Here is an 11,612-nt window from a genome sequence, read left to right as displayed (position 1 = left end):
CTGATGTGAGATCAACAAAGACAGCACCCATCTTTAAATTCTTCTGGAATCCATTTTCAATGTAAGTTGAGAGGGCCAGGGCTTGTTCGCAGGTAGATCTTCCTGGGCGGAAACCAGCTTGGGCGGGTGATAGAAATTTCTCTGTAAGAGGAGAAATACGTGACAGAAGCAGCCTCTCAAGGAGTTTGTAACACACGGAGAGGAGAGAAATTGGTCTATAGCTGGCAGCCAGTGTTGGGTCTTTCTTTGGTTTCAAAACCACTATAATCTTCGCACGACGCCAAACTTTGGGCATAGACTCAGATGTGGGACAGGAATGAAGCGAGCCACTTCTTTGCCACGGGACCCAGGTTAAGAATGAGTTCTGGGGTGATGTTATCATAGCCAGCAGCTGTTCCCAGTTTAACCCTCTTCAAAGCATCTTCCAGTTCAGACAGTGTAAAGGGAGAGAGTTTTGGAGATGGACAAGATAACCGGAAGTGGGATGACCACTCATGGGAAATTTCTCTTTTCCAGACTGGGTCGATCTTAGCACGTCCAACTTGAGTTAGGTGACTGGCCACTGAGTTTGGAGATACGGGAGGATGGGAGACGGGAGGGGGTTGGCTACTGGCACCCAGTCTGTGAAGAAGCTTCCAGGCCTTCCTACTTGAGTGGGTGAAGTTCAGACTTTTATGATAAAAATGAAAGAGAAATAGGGTGAGTGAGGAGGAGAGAGAGGGTGAGAGAGAGATATACTTACAGTCTACCACTTGTGAAGCTTCCCCCCTGCAGGTGGGATCAGGGGCTTGAACTAGTGTCCTTGAACATGTAACTTGTTCGCTTTACCAGTTGGCCATGGCCCAGCCCCTAGAACTAGATAGTCTTATGCCTTAGGAAATTTGTGAATGGCTGAATAAAGTGGTATCTTATAGCATGAAAAATGTCGCAGTAACTCGTGAAACTAGGGACTTGGGGTGGTGAGGAAGGATTTGTTAAAGCTGTTTCTGTGTCTGCATGAGCCCATGTGCTTTAGGCTTATAGTAGAAATGAAACTAATATACATACACTCCTTTGCTGTTCTCCCAAGCACTGTGACATAAGTTACTAATTTTAACATTATTCCAATCTAGGATATAATGTAATTCCTATTTTAAATGAGGAAACAGGGGCTCAGTAAAATAACAAGGTTTTATGGGGCCGGGTGGTAGCACACCTGGTTGAGTGCACATATTAACAATGCACAAGGATCCTTGGGAATGGTGAAGGAGTCTTGCAGGTGTCTCTGTCTATCTCCCTATCACCTCCTTCCCTCTAGATTTCTGGCTGTCTCTATCCAATAAATAAAGATAATTTTTTTAAATTTGAAAGATTTTATAATGAGGAAGAATATGAATTTTATCTTATAAAATTAGAAGATTTTAATAAAGAGTAACATGGCATCCTGTGGAGTTCAACTGATGTAAATAAAAGCAAAAAAAAATGTATTCTATTAATAATATAATAGCAACTAAAATTTATTAAGTTCCAAGCACTAAGACGCTAATATTGTGAACACTACTCATAAAAACACTATGAATCAGGTACTATTATCCTTCCTTTTTTACAGACGAGAAATTGGGCAACTATTACAACCACCACCATAAAGAATAAAACAGTGATAAGCTACATAGTGGGAAATCATTTAGTAGTTTAGTCTGGAAAATGAGCACTGGGAAAGAGAAGAGAGAAGGATAAGTCCCTGAGAATAGTCTAAGATAAATAGTCTAAGATAAATAACAGGATTTGCCACTATGACATAAACTATTTTCATTTCTTCTGCAATGTAACATTCCTTCTTAGTATTACTCATACCCACTAGCATTTTCTTTCTTTCTTCCTTCCTTCCTTCCTTCTTTCCTTCCTTCCTTCCTTCCTTTCTTTCTTTTTTTTTTTTCACATTACATCTGCATCTTCAAGTTAAAGCAAAATCATTGCTGTGTAAAGTTGAGTAGGGTGAAAAGAAAGAGTAGTGGCCAAGGACTTAATCAGTTTGGGACACGGGATAGTGACAAGACTACATTCCCAATTAGTTGGGAATGGAAGATAATCAGAAACATGAAACTGTAGAGTTAAGCAGAAGAGTTCAGTCTTAGATGTACTGAGTTTTTTCATATAGTTGTCTGGACTTTGGGAGACAGTCAAACCAAGAGTTCTTAGAGAACCAAAAAGTTTAAGCCAGGGACTTTGGTAAATGACTCAACACTCCCAATTGTTCGGCGTGGTGGTAATGGTTAGTGTTAATAAAATGGACTAGCTCTTTGACGTGCTATGTAAAAAAGAAAATCTGGCGTTGGGTGGTGGCAGCATATCTGATAATGTGTACACATTACAGCGCACGAGGACCCAGGTGCAAGGCCCCAGTGTCTAGCTGCAAAGGAGAAGCTTTTTGAACTGTGAAGCAGTGCTGCAGGTGTCTCTTTTTCTCCCTATCTTTCCCCTTCCTTTTCGAATTTCTGTCTCTATCTATCCAGAATAAATAAATATTTTTTAAAAAGAGAAAAATCAATGTTTCTAGTCTTGGATGTGCCCATAGGCCAAAGGAGAACCAGAATATTAGTTATGTACAAGACATTATTATTATTATTACTGTTATTATTATTATGATTTACCAGAGCACTGCTCAGCTCTAGCTTATGGTGGTGTGGGGAACTGAACCTGGGACCTCAGAGCCTCAGGCATTACAGTCTGTTTGCACAACCACTTTGCTGTCTCCCCTACCGATGGCATTTTAATATCAATATTTTTTTGCATGTTTTTCAAACAATAATTTCCCATGAGGTTGCCATAAAATCTGAATGATGAAACAGAAAATTTCACAATTTTCTTTCTATAATTCTAATAACATTTATTTTAGTTTTAAATGTCATTTCAGGCAATGTGCTGGTCCAAAGGATAGCATTATTTGAAGTTATTTTCTCTGAAGTTGAAATCCATTAAAAACTTACTAAATAAGACAAGTAATAAAATAGGGGAAAGAAAAGAACAATTAAATAACTGAATTCCAAGAAGTTGCTGTAAGACTTGCTTCTAGGAAGTCAAGACAATGAAGCGAAATAAATAAATAAAAAAAAATAAAAATGGTCCAAGAAATAGTAAAAAGACAATAAAGTGAACACTTTGAATTAAGCAGATGTTGTTCATTGTGGAGTTTTGGTAATGTGGATGATTATTAAGTACTATCAGAGGTTTGGGAAACTGTATGCTTTAAAAGTGAATCTTATGGTTAAATTTGATAAACACTAGTCGAGGAAATACAATTCACAGGAGAGAAAACAATTTCTTAGTTTTCAAATATGAAATTTTGTTATATGGACGCTGAAGAAGGTTGCCTAGCCAACTCTCCTATTGTCTATTACCCTTTGTTGCATAACAATAGTTGAGACTTTATACATGTGCACTTCACATTAATCTTTTTTTGGGGGGTGAGAACTCATCAGGGTTTCACACAAATGTGATTTCACTACTCCTAGAGGACTTACCCTCCGACCCCCTTAAATTTTAGATAGACAGGGAGAGAGAGGAGAGAGATACCACAGACCTACTGCACAATTTATGAAGCTTCTCTTGAAGTCATGGGCTTGAACACAGATGGTCCCACATGGTAAGTTGTGTTCCCTACCAAGTGAGCCAACTCCTTGATAAGATAAAAACCAAGAAGATAATACTGAATTGGGATCCTATTACAGGAAAAGAGTAACCTGGGTTGAAGGAAAAAATGTATTCATAGGTCCACTTCAGAAATTATGATTTAGTCATTCTGTAAAGGGACAGCAAATTGCATTTGTAGTGAAAGTTCTGTTAATAGTAATATAGGTAGTCCAAAACAATTTTTCTTTTTTTGCATGAAGACCACGGATGGTCAAAAACATTACTTAAAACTTCAGGTTTAGGGGGCTGGGTGGTAGCACAGTGGGTTAAGTGCACATGGCGTGAAGCACAAGGACCAGATAAGGACCTCAATTGGAGCCATCGACTCCCCACCTGCGGGGGCAGGGGGGGGTTGCTTCACAAGCAGTGAAGCAGGTCTGCCGGTGTCTCTCTTTTTCTCCCCCCTCTCTTCCCCTCCCGTCTTGATTTCTTTCTGTCCTAACCAACAACAACAGCAGCAATAACAACAACAACAGGGGCAACAAAATGGAAAAAATAGGCCTTCAGGAGCAGTGGATTCGTGGTGCAGGCACGGAATCCCAGCAATAATCCTGGAGAGAAAAAACAAAACAAAACAACTTCAGGTTTAGGGGGCCGCATGGTGGTGCACTGGGTTAAGCACACATAGTACAAGTCACAAGGACCTGTGCAAAGATCTGGGTTTTAGCCCCTGGCTTCCCACCTACAGGGAGGTCACTTCACAAGCAGTGAAGCAGGTCTGCAGATGTCTTTCTCTCCCCCTCTCTATCGTCCACTCCTCTCTCAATTTCTCCTTGTCCTGTCCAATAAAATGGGGAAGAAAAAAAAAACGCTTCCAGGAGCAGTGGATTCATAGTGCTGGCTCCAGCCCCAGGGATAAGCCTGGAGGCAATAAATAACACAAACTTCAGGTTTAGATGTACAATTCTGAAATATTACATTTGTGATTGATACCTTCACCATTTTTGAAAACAGAAACAGGAAGCGGAAGCTGAGTTGTGCACTGGTTTTTCTCACAAAAGAATCTTTTACAATGTGGGCTGGAAAAACTTGTGGTACTCTATGGAACTCCTAGAGACAAGTTTTTCAACCTTTGGGAAACTACTGAAAGTATAGGTTGTTTCACACTCCTCTGAACAGTTGTCTTAAACTAAAAGGAAGAAATTTACACTCAATGAATTAGAATAATATAGAACCAGGAGAATACAGATCAGTCTTTTGGTAGGGCTACATTTTACTTAAAACATATAGTTACCAAATATCTTATGGCTGCCGGGCTGGGCTAGCTTCACAGGCAGCAGAGAGACGACCAGGGACTCATGGCTGAGCTGGGAAGCAGTATCTCGTTTATTAATCAGATACATCGCCTTTTATGCATCTCTTCACCCGAAGTGGCAAGGGAAAGGAAATGACTAGGAGAGGGGGTGGAGCAAAAAAAGAGTGTGAAAAGAACATAGAAAGCTTTCATCTAACCAGTGGGGATTAAACCAATACCCTGCAGGCAGGGCGGGACCCCAGGTAAAACAGTGACTATGTAAATAGACCACATCGTAAGTAATAAAAGTGAACCTAATGTGATGATCAAAACAGAAGGTTTTATAAGCAGAATTTAGAAGCATACCAACAATGGCATTGATAGGCACAAAAATAATGTCACATGCATGTGCCCTAAACAGGCACAACCTAAATTAGAATTGAAAACTTGTGTTTTGTAGGAAACATGCTTTCCATATTGGTCTTTGTTTTCAAATATCCCAGCAAATGATAATTCTTTTCCTCAGAAGAGTCCTTTTTTTGTGGTACTGGCCACTTTAAACTTTTTTCAAAAACAAAACAAACCCTAGAAAAAGCAAGTGAAGGGATCTGTCTCATGTGTTAACTTTCTTGAGGATTCTGTAGTGGGTAATTTGAACCACAGAGTAAAAGTGACATTGGGTGGAGACTGACCAGGGCAGTTATTTTCTCTATACAAGGTCTGCCTGTTGAGTTCTAAATTCAGTTTAGATCTTCATTACAGGAGCTTGAGTTATGATAGAACCTTGATACATTACTATATTGTGACTGCAAAACAAAGTTGGGATCTGCTACCATGTCATAAATAACCGTCTGGTGGACACAGGTAAATCTGGGTCTAGTTCTCTTTAGATGGTTTTCACACGAGTGAAACTTTATTTAAAACTTTTAAAAATTATCTTTATTTATTGGCTAGAAACAGCCAGAAATTGGGAGGGAAGGGGGTGATAGGGAAAGAGACAGAGAGACATCTGCAGTCCTGCCTCACTACTTGTGAAGTTTTCCCCATGCAGGTGGGATATGGTGGCTCGAACCTGGGTCTTTGCGCACTGTAACATGTGCACTCAACCAGGTTCACCACCGCCTGGTCCCATTAATGAAACTTTAAATATCACAGAAGCTTTGGACTCATTTGCCTTAATTCTGCAGGTCCTTCATTCTAGATACTAGGTACAGAAGACTTCCTGGTAGAAAAAACTTTATTCTTGAGAATTGCATTCATTAAAAAGTATAGACTTGTGGCCCTCGAAGTGCATAGGTGATTTATTTATTGATTGATTGATTACCACAGTAACTACTCATCTCTGGCTCACAGTGGTCCTGGATATTGAATATGGGACTTTGGAGCATCAGGCAAGAGAAGTTTTTGTTTGTTTGTTTGTTTTTGTTTTGCATAACCATTATGCTATCTCCCCTATCCAAATAAATCTTTTTTTTTTTTAAAAAGTGTTAAATTAAAAATTATTATCCTTTGGCCCAAGAAAACAACAAAAAGCATAAATAAGACAATCATGTCCAATTCCTTATAACTTTTTTAGGAGAAACTTCTAGGACAAAAGTACTTATTCCCTTGGAAAGAGTATTGGAATTGACACATTGCATAGTATCAGTGTTTTCATATTAGAGTGTTTAATTTTTTAATTTCTATCAGAATAAATACATACAATTAAAATTAAATAGTACCAATAAGAAAATATTTTCCTTTCTTATTATCTCTTATTAATGGTATGTGCTTTCTGGAATTAATCCATCATTGTTTATATTTCTATCTCCTGATTTTTCAATCTTAGCTTTTATTAGTCTTCACTTATAAATGATGATTTCACATTCTCAACCTTACACTCACTTTTTCTTATTACGCTATAGCAGTTTTCAGATATTGTATAATTTACTACCTAAATAAGTTGCCGAATAAGATAGCATTTCATTATTTTGCTTCTTGAATAGCTTTTGCTTTTTGGTTAGTTACTAGCTCATACTAGTATTCTACTCAACAGCAGGTTTTTTTTCCCCCTGGAGGCACAAACATGTCTCCCCTCCACCCCCAAAGATCTTTGCCTCCCTCTCTTTTTCTCTCAGAAGCTCCTACTTCCTCCAGCTTCAAACTGGAAAAAGCTTTGTCCAGATCTTTGTTTTAGAACAGCCTTTTAACATTTCTGTTTGCTGGATTTACTATTTCAGTTGTGCATCCTTCTTCACTCCTTGTCTTTGTCTTTTTTTGTTTTGTTTTGTTCTGGATGAAATTATTCAGTAATTCCCCAATGAGAGAGGCATAGAAGAGGCACTAAATTCTTATCTTCATATGTGCTTGATAGTTCGGTCAGTTAAAAACTTAAAAAAAATTTTTTTTATTTATTTACTTATTCTCTTTTGTTGTCCTTGTTTTATTGTTGTAGTTATTATTATTGTGATCGACATCATTGTTATTGGATAGGACAGAGAAAAATGGAGAGAGGAGGGGAAGACAGAGAGGGGGAGAGAAAGACAGACACCTGCAGATCTGCTTCACCACCTGTGAAGCGACTCTCCTGCAGGTGGGGGCTTGAACAGGGATCTTTATGCTGGTCCTAGCGCTTTGTGCCACCTGCATTTAACCCGCTGCGCTACCGCCCGACTCCCAGTTATAAACTTCTTGGATGTACATTTCTTCATCAGCTTTGTGAACGCACTTTGTCCTAATTTTGTCCAAATTTCCAGTATAACAATACTGCAAAAGCCAGTGGTCAGTTTGATTCAGGATCTTTTCTAAGTAATTCCATATCTGTAATTCTGTAAGTGCTACATCTAAAATCTAGAATCTTTTCAGGAGCTTCTCTTTACTCCTGATGTTCTTTAATTTTACAATAGTACTTTTTGGTGTGAATTGTATCATTTTTTTAAAAAATATTGTTGTCTACTATGTAGACCCTTTCAATTGAAAGAGTCATGTTCCTAAGTTCTGGAAAATTTTCTGTGTATTTTATTTATCTAGTTAATTTAATCTAGATTGATTTCAACACTTGGCCATTGCAAGTAAAGGTGCCACAAATCAGACTTAGGAACTGCTGTTTCCATAGTAGCTGTTATTATTTTAGGTTCCCACCTGTAGTGCATAAAAGTTCCAATTTCTCCATATTCTCAAGATTTCTTTTTCCTTTTTCCTTTTTTTTCTAATGGCCATTTTAGAAACAGGTGGGCATGAAGTGGTATCTCCTTATGGCTTTACTTTGTTCACTTTCCTAATGATTCTTAACACCAATTATCTTCTTGTGCTTATCGGGCATTTGTCTATATTCTTTAATGTCCATTCAAGTTTTTTTTCTTTATTCTTACACCTTTTGTCTAGTCTTGAATTTTTGGACTGTTATTTTTTATTTCATCATTGAATCCATCCATAGTGCTATAAAATAAAATTATTTTAGGAATATTACAGGTTTTTATGGCACAAGAATAAGTACTTAGAATAGGATGAAAATGTTAGGAAATTTGGGGAGAAAAGGAGAGGCTATCAAAGCACTTTTTGTTATTGTTGCTCTTTGTTTTAGCAACTCAGCTCTGGTTTATGGTGGGGTGGGTGACTGCAAGTTTGGTTTTAATTATTTATATACATATACATATACATATACATATATATATATATATATATATATATATATATATATAGTACATGCACAACATTTCTTAGTTTTCCATATAACAATACAACTTCCACTAGGTCCTCTCTCATCCTTCTTGGACCTGTATTCTCTCCCCCCCCCAATCCACCCCAGAGTCTTTTATTTGGTGCAATATGGCAATTACAGTTCAGATTCTACTTGTGTAATAGCTTCCAGGTTTTGGCTATTACAAACTGTGCTGCTAAGAACCTATGTGTATACAGATCTTTTTGGATGGGTGTGTTGGGTTCCTGAGGATATAGCCCCAGGAGAGGAATTGCAGGATCATAGGGTAGGTCCATTTCTAGCCTTCTGAGAGTTTTCCAGACTGTTCTCCACAGAGGTTGGACCAATTGACATTCCCACCAGCAGTGCAGGAGGGTTCCTTTGACCTCACACCCTCTCCAGCATTTGCTGCTGTTACCTTTTCTGATGTATGACATTCTCACAGGAGTGAAGTGGCATCTCATTGTTGTTTTTATTTGCACTTCTCTAATAATCAAAGACTTGGAGCATTTTTTCATGTATTTCTTAGCCTTTTGGATCTCTTCTGTGGTGAATATTCTGTCCATATCCTCCCCCCATTTTTGGATGGGGTTATTTGTTGTCTTGTTGTTGAGTTTGGCAAGCTCTTTATATATGTTTGTTATTAAACTCTTGTCTGATGTATGGCATGTAAAGATCTTCTCCCATTCCATGAGGGGTCTCTTGGTTTGGGTAGTGGTTTCTTTTGCTGTGCAGAAGCTTTTTAATTTGATGTAGTCCCATAGGTTTATGCTTGCCTTAGTCTTCTTTGTAATTGGATTAGTTTCCTTGAAGATGTCTAATTTATGGAGAAAAGAGTTCTGCCAATATTTCCAAGTATCTGATAGTTTGTGGTCTAACATCCAAGTCCTTGATCCACTTGGAATTTACTTTTGTATTTGATGAAATACAGTGGTTTAGTTTCATTCTTCTGCATGTTTCAACCCATTGTTTCCAACACCATTTGTTGAAGAGACTCTGCTTTCCCCATTTAATAGTCTGGGCACCTTTGTCAAAGATTAGATGTCCATAAGTGTGGGGGCTTACTCTTAATACTATTCCACTGGTGAGTGTGTTTATTCATGTTCCAGTACCAAGCAGTTTTGATGACAATGGCCCTATAATACAATTTGAGATCTGGAAGTGTGATGCCTCCAGTTCTGTTCTTTCTTCTCAAGATTATTTTGGAAATTCTAGGTCTTTTCTGACTCCAGATAAACATTTGTAGCATTTGTTCTATTCTCCTAAAAAATGTGCTTGGGATCTTGATGGGGATAGCATTAAATTTGTAGATACGCTGCGTAGTATATTCATTTTGATGATGTTAATTCTTCCAACCCATGAATATGGAATTATCTTTCCACTTCTTTGTGTCTTTTTCAATTTCCTTGATTAGTGACTCATAATTTTCAGTATACAAGTCTTCCACTTCTTTGGTTAGGGTTATTCCTAGGTACTGTATTGTTTTTGTTGCTATAATAAAAGGAATTTATTTCTGGATTTCAACTTCTTCTACTTTAGTGTTTGCATAGAAGAATGCCGCTGACTTTGAATGTTAATTTTGTAGCCTGACACCTTACTGTATGCATGATGATTTCCAAAAGCTTCTTGCTGGGTTCCTTAGGTTTTTCTGTGTATACTATCATGTCATCTGCAAATAGGGAGAGTTTGACTTCTTCTCTTCCAATCTGTATCCCATTAATTCCTTGCTCTTGCCTGATTGCTATGGCTAGATCTTCCAACACTATGTTGAATAATAATGGTGATAGTGGGCAGCCCTGTCTAGTACCTGATCTGAGGGGAAATGCTTCCAGTTTTTCACCATTGAGTATGATGTTGGCTGTAGGTTTGCTATATATAGACTCCACTATCTTCAGGAATTTTCCATCTATTCCCATTTTTTGTAGTGTTTTGATCACAAAGGGATGTTGTATTTTGTCAAAGGCTTTCTCTGCATCTATTGATATGACCATGTGCTTTTTGGTCTTGCTTTTGTTGAAGTGGTGGATCACGATGTTTGATTTATGTATATTAAACAAACCTTGCATCCCTGGGATAAACCCCACTTGGTCATGATGAACAATCTTTTTAATATACCGCTGTATCTGGCTGGCTAGAATTTTGTTCAAATTTTTAGCATCTATGTTCATCAGAGATATTGGTCTATAGTTTTCTTTTTTGGTTGTGTCCCTGTCTGCTTTTGGTATCAAAGTGATGTTGGCTTCATAGAAGCTGGAAGGGAGTATTCCAGTGTCTTCAATCTTCTGGAAGACTTTTTAAAAGTAGAGGCATTAGTTCTTCTCTGAAGGTTTTGTAGAATTCATTTGTAAAAGCATCTGGCCCAGGACTTTTATTTTTGATAACTGTTTCAATTTCATTAGTTGCGATGGGCCTGTTCATCTTATCTAGTTCCTCTTTATTTAGTTTTGGAAGTTGGTAGGTATCTAGGAAATAGTTCATTTCTTCCAGGTTCTCTAGCTTGGTGGCATATAGTTGTTCATAGAAGCCCCACATGATATGTTGAATTTCTGCGGTGTCTGTTGTGATAGCTCCTCTTTCATTTACAATGATTTATTTCGGTCTTCTTTTTTTTTTTTTTTGTTTTGTGAGTCTGGCTAAAGGTTTGTCGATTTTGTTCACTCTTTCAAGGAACCAACATTTTCTTTCCTTGATCTTTTGTATGGTTTTATTATTTTCAATAATGTTATATTATTTCTTTTGAAGTCATTCCATAGGTCTCTGTTTTTAGTATCTCTTAAATTTCTTTTTGAGATCTCTTACTTCTTTCATAGTTATCTCTAATTCGTTCTCGATCTTGCTAATTCTGTCTTCAGCCTCATTTATTCTATTCTCTCTGCCCTCTACTGTTTTCTGGAGTTCATCTATTTTGTTACCCTGTTCTGATACTGTTTTATCTTGTTCAGGTAGTTGTGTTCTTAGCTCAGCTATTTCAGCTTTCAGCTAATAACCTTGAGATAATTAGTATTTTCTTCCAGAGTCTCGTTTGTTGTT

The sequence above is a fragment of the Erinaceus europaeus genome, chromosome 1, assembly GCF_950295315.1.
Source record: "Erinaceus europaeus chromosome 1, mEriEur2.1, whole genome shotgun sequence".
Taxonomy (NCBI): Eukaryota; Metazoa; Chordata; class Mammalia; order Eulipotyphla; family Erinaceidae; genus Erinaceus; species Erinaceus europaeus.
The sequence above is the reverse complement of the archived record's forward strand: the minus strand, read 5'-3'. Positions refer to the sequence as shown.